The sequence below is a fragment of the Uloborus diversus genome, chromosome 2, assembly GCF_026930045.1.
Source record: "Uloborus diversus isolate 005 chromosome 2, Udiv.v.3.1, whole genome shotgun sequence".
Taxonomy (NCBI): domain Eukaryota; kingdom Metazoa; phylum Arthropoda; class Arachnida; order Araneae; family Uloboridae; genus Uloborus; species Uloborus diversus.
In genome coordinates, this window is record NC_072732.1 from 197,746,207 (window position 1) to 197,752,206 (window position 6,000).

A 6,000-nucleotide genomic window follows, 5' to 3' on the forward strand; every position below is an offset into this window, starting at 1 on the left:
GAGCTTTTGGGGGAGTTTGGGAGACCGAAGAGCAGATCAATTGATTTAGTAGCTCTGAGGCCTCCCAAGAACGAGAGAGAAGTGAAAAATCACGTGCTTAGTGTTTCAGTTGAATCATTGCGTTTGGGGAAATGCACAAACTGAAATCGTCGATAAAACTACAAGCAGGTGAGAAAGACCTACAAAAGGTATTTCTACCTTTGAATCCATTAATCCTCCTTAATTTTCATCTTCAAGAAGACACTACTAGACATAGGTTTAATCTTTGGATTTTACGATACTTTTCTGCAATTCTTCGTAAGCCCATGTTTAGCTGTAGCTCCCGAGGTAAAATATATGTCTACTTATTGAGATTTGTTTTTTTTTTTTTTTTTCAATTATTGTTTACAAATCACTTTATTTCATTTATTCATGTTTAGCTGTTGAACAATCGGAATTATCGTTTAAGTATTGTGTGATTTAGATTGCCTCGCGCTTCTGTCTTTTTATGAAAAGTAATATTCAGGCTAAGAAAGAGAGAATTTACCTCAAGCTTACTACAGACCATTATACTATATTGTCTTTCCTGAATAGTAAGTAATTTAAAGCACTGTTTTTGAAACTTGTCGATGCAAATAGACATGCATGCAAATATATATATATATATATATATATATATATATATATATATATATATTGAATCGCATATATATATGTAGATATATGGATGCCTCAGTTGCCAAATTGATTAATTTCACTTTTTAAAAAAATCCTTATTTCTGCTTCAATAGTGCTTAATCAATGCTTAGAGTGTGAATTTATATTAAACTTTTGGTTCAGCACATTTCTGATCCTACGATGGTCAAAAATGTAACACGAGGGCCCATTCATTCCTATGGATAACACTAACTTCTTCATCACTTTTCTCACCTTTTTGTTTTATGGAGTTAGTCGATTTGGCGAGTGAAGCATCCATATATCGCTCAGAAGAGCGCCTCAGTTCGAAAAAATGAAATTTTACGCGAGAAGCGTTTGAAGGTGAACTCTTCAGAAAATTTGCATCACGAAAAGTAAGTTTGCTGTGCTCCCCAGTGGTTGATATTAGAACAAAAAAAATCTGTCATTGTTTTCCAAAGAAGAACGTCATTTGAAGGCCATTAAGCGAAAAAAAAGGAAAGTAGAAATTTAGTATTGTGGCACTCTTCTTCCAACCGAGCGATACATATATATTGAAATAGGGTTTCTTGAAACCCAAAAAACGTGTCTGCAGTAATATGTAATTTTGTGCTACAAAACGTTTGTTATCTTCTTTTAGGTGCGTTTAAAATTTTCATTTTTCTCCCATTGCGACCCTAAACGAACAGATTGCTAAAAGCCGTGCTAACCATTCTTTTTAAATGGGTTTAATTAAGATTATTTCTTAATTTTCGATTAATATTCAATAGTTAAGGAGTTTTTATTGCATTAATACCAATAAATAAAATAAAACTATCAAAATATAAGCGGGGCATTTTAAGTTTCAGAAATTGTGGCTTAAAAAAATCCTGAACATGCGTATTGACTTAAAAACTTTACTTACATAGATAAAATCAACTTATTTTTTTTTATTTCATAAACGTACCCCATAAAACACCTCACGGATCAATTCATGTTTCAGTGTCAGTAATCTCTTGAAACAGCTAATCACTTTTTGCGAAACTCGTTCAACGATACTGATCCAACTGTACAGAGAAATGGTGACAAGTAAACTATTATTTTGTGAGGGATTCGCCTTCCTGGCTGCAACACTCTTTCCTCCGATCTCGAGTGGAAAGTCAATACAAGAGGACGCTTGTATTGACACGATTCGAGATGAAACACAAGTTGCTTCTGTCAGCTCAAATATATACCGATTCTGACGCGAGTAAGACGAGTCAGCTGCACGGATTCAGCCGCACTCGACGGAAAGAATGTGTAGGTGGTCACGTATGGGTTGGGGCATTACGTTTCTCTTTTGTACTGCTTGTGCCTTCGAATCATTGTGTTCGATGTTTCTATTAATATTGAATTTCAAAGATAGGGTAAAAGCACCGTGCATATAAGAGGCCTTTCATTTTTGTCGCTAATAATGTGATTAAGAAAAAATATTATTGGGATTAAAATGAAATTCAAGATTCAGGGATTTGGGTCAAAATTCTTGCTTCCAGTTTTAAAGCTTAAAGCAGAAATTCTAACTTTATTTATTTATTTATTTTATTTTTTCAAAAACTAAAAACTTGTATGTGGTGACGCGAAAAAATACCTACAATTATTCAGCAGACAGAAAAAAATTAATTACTTTTCCCATGTTGTTGAGACATCATAGTTTTGGTATCAGCAAAAAATACTAAATGTTACTTTATGGGACTTTAGGACTTCAAGAGCAAAATTAGGCGACGAAATGTTTTTTATCTTTACAATAACAAAGCTTAATTTTTATCAATTTTTATCAATAACCTTTTTTTATTTTATCAATTTTAGGGTAGTGCGTGAAATTTTGTCTTCGCGCATGCTAAACTGTTACTAAGTATACTGAATGCGATTTCATTCCCATGCATGTAAAATGTTATTAGTGCCAATGAGAAGAGATAAAATGGGGGCAGTGAACACTTTCATTCGTGAAACAAATTTCATCAAACAAAAGAAATCAAGTCATGTGACATATTTTAAAACAAAGCCTTGAAAGAAATCAGTTTTCTTTCGTTAGTTTCACAAAAAACGTGTCGACCATTCTTGGTTGTTGAGTCATGTGATTTGATATCTTTTCCCAAGCTTTTGCTAAAACAATGATTGAACTTGCTACCTCTATTTACTAATTCCTGCTCTAAGACTGGTTTCGAGTTAGTCAAAAACACCTTTCTTAACTTAAAACACTGTAAAATTCATTATATAGATGATTTTTTGTTTTAATATTATTGATACTTATCTAGCTTTTCGTTTTACAAAGCTTTAAGCGCCACATCAGGCAGGTGACGTTCCAATTCCTCATACACTAAGTAAGCTCGTTTCTATCGTTTCTCGTGACTACTACCTGCACAGCTGAGGACATGTTTGCAATTTCAATTAGGATGTTTTTCTTCAGATCTTGTATGGGTCCCTAGACGGTTGTCATAAACGCAGAATTTCAAAACATCAATCAAAAAATCATAAGAGGTTAAATCTGGAACGTGCAGTGGGAACCCCAGCTGGACTTTTTTTGAGGTAAAGCACACCGGAAAATGTTTCTTTTGAAGAGCTATTGATACCATTAATGGAAAGTCATTCTTTTGTTCTATTAGAGTCAAAAATTTCTAAGTGGAACTCATCATTCCGAGGGAGGAAATCGGGGAATATTTCAGGGCATTGGTAATAGAGGGTGTGTCACTCACGTGATATGATTCTCAAAACTGTAAATTGAAACTTTAGCTGTGTCCCTTTAGCTGTGTGTGTGAACTAATCAAACCTGATTCATAAACTGGACTTCACTCTGCTTTAAAAAAAGAAAGTTTTGCTACTAGACCCTCTATAATACTTCATAAATATGGCTCAACAACTAAGTATTTTCAAAACAGTTACTAACCTTTACTCTTTTCATATTAACCCTTTTTCAGTTTAGACATTCATATAGTGGAGGGTGACCCAAAGTGAGAAGGTCGCCCAAAGCGGGTCGACCTTCGTATGCTACCCCCCCCCCCCCCCATGGTGTGTTAGCGGCAATGAATACGTATGTCGTGTTAAACCGAACTCCCACGAGTTATTATCAGTCCCTGAGAAGCAGCAGTAAAGCAGCATCTCGTAACCAGGCTTAAAATTTAAAAAAATGAAATTTTGTAACTTGTGATTTATTGAAGACAAGCCTTTTTTTTATTGTCATCAATATTAACTTATTCTGACACTATCCACCTATAAACTACGATGGTCATTCCGTTTTTATATCCATTTATTTTATTAATTTAAGGTTATAATTATAGATATGAAAAACATGCCTTTGGGCAACGCGGGTACAGGATTTAATCATGTATTTATTTCAAATTTCTTGACTCGTGTGCTGGCATAGATTTTCTCTTTCAATGTATTATTTATCAATATATTATTTTTAGGATGGCTATTAGTCTATTAATAACTTGGTTTTTTTTCTTTGTGTTTTATAAACAAATGTGGTGACTTAAAATTGGATAAGTACAACTGTTTTATATATTTCTTATGTAATAGTAGGTAGCTAATCAACTATTTCAATCATTTATAACTTCATATTTGATTGGCAAATGTACCAAACCACAATTAGTTACCACAATTAGTTAAGCTTACCCGCTTTGGGCTAACTGGTAGGGCAAAGCGAGTTTTTCACACGTTTGTTAAGTTTGATAGTAAATAAATATTGAGTTTCAAATACAAAAATCACTTTTTCTTTTGAAGTTCAAGAACCCTGCTAGGAATTAAAACCAAAATTGTTGCGATTAAAATCCAAAAACTACAATTTTCAAGCCACCCTACCCTACCACCTAAATTTTTTACATCTTTACCTTGATCCACCGTATTTTATTGAGCGAGCTATCATAACATGTTATATTTTGTTACGAAATTCTGAAAATAAGGAAGCATGAAATTTAGGTTAAAATAAAATTCATGTTTGAAGAAAATAAATTCTATTAATTCAGCCATAGAAAATACATACGGTGTTTACGCATTTTTGATCGACTTTTATAAAGTTTAAAACGGTCGATGCTTGGATTGAAAAGCTTCTAGTAAAAACTTATTACGTAGCACGAATAGCATCGTCACCTACTTTTCAAATTTATTCTTCCATTAAAATGTCTCATGTAAACAAGCTGTTGATTGAAGAATGCATTTTTGTACTTTCCAAAGGTAAATATTGCTATTTCATAACTTAGAAACATTTTGATGTCCTTGTCATTAAAATTTGCATGAACAAACAGAAAAAAAATCGTCAGTCCTCAATCCTTTATTTATGGGAGGATATCTCCGAACAATCACACCGAAAGCAAATATATACATTTTATTCTGAAATGAAAATTCTGACTAGAGTATAAAATCTAACATAAGATTTTCGTAAAAAAAGTTTTAATTCATCTTCATAATAATAAATAAAACACTAAACCAAAATAAACTCAAAAGAGGTCCTAAAAGCGTAAGTTTTACTAAGTGCAGAAAAAGTTTTACAGACTCTTATTTCGTGGAAAAAAAATCGAAAGCCTTTTATAAACATTATTAGTATTAAGCAACAAGCTATCGCTCCAAGCTGAGGCTGAGCAGAAATGCAAGCATTTACCAAAGATATTCGGTTACAATAAATCTATCCAGATAAAGCAGTTTCACTATTTGAATGTAGTACTAATAAAGCAAAATGAATATGAAAAATCAAAATACAGCTAATAGCATGTAGCGTGAGGTTTTTGAAATGGAGAATTACTAGACACATGAACCTTTTAGAACGAAACACAGGGTCAACTAGTATTAAACCTTGCTTTCTTGCCAATGTGAATATTTAACAATTTCTTACCAAGGACGAAAGGGATTTAGTCAATATATTTTTGAGAAATACGTTTTTTAGTCATTTTTCGGGATAAAAAAGGAATTTGACTTTAAAAAGTAGTGTTTAAAGTATTCAGAGATTATTTCAAGCAATAATTTTAAGGAATAAAAAAAAAATGATTTGTATTTTTCAAAATGCAAATATTCTCTCAAAAACTAACACATATAGATATGCGATATTGGGCAATGGGAATCTTCAGCTGGAGCTATATATAAACGTCGAAAACAAATGTTGAATTGACAGTACAAGTAATAAGTGTATTGATCACAAAAGTTGATATTCAAGCAAGATATCTGCAGAATTTGAACTCAACACTAACTTCTCCAACATGTTTTGCAAGGAACTTATTTCAAACAACCTTTCATTTTACAATAAGAACAGTAAAAGCTTGAAGTCCAGTCTCTGAAGATAGCTTTTTTAAAAGCGTTATATATTACTGTAACATTTTTACATTTCAAGTTCTTTAATTT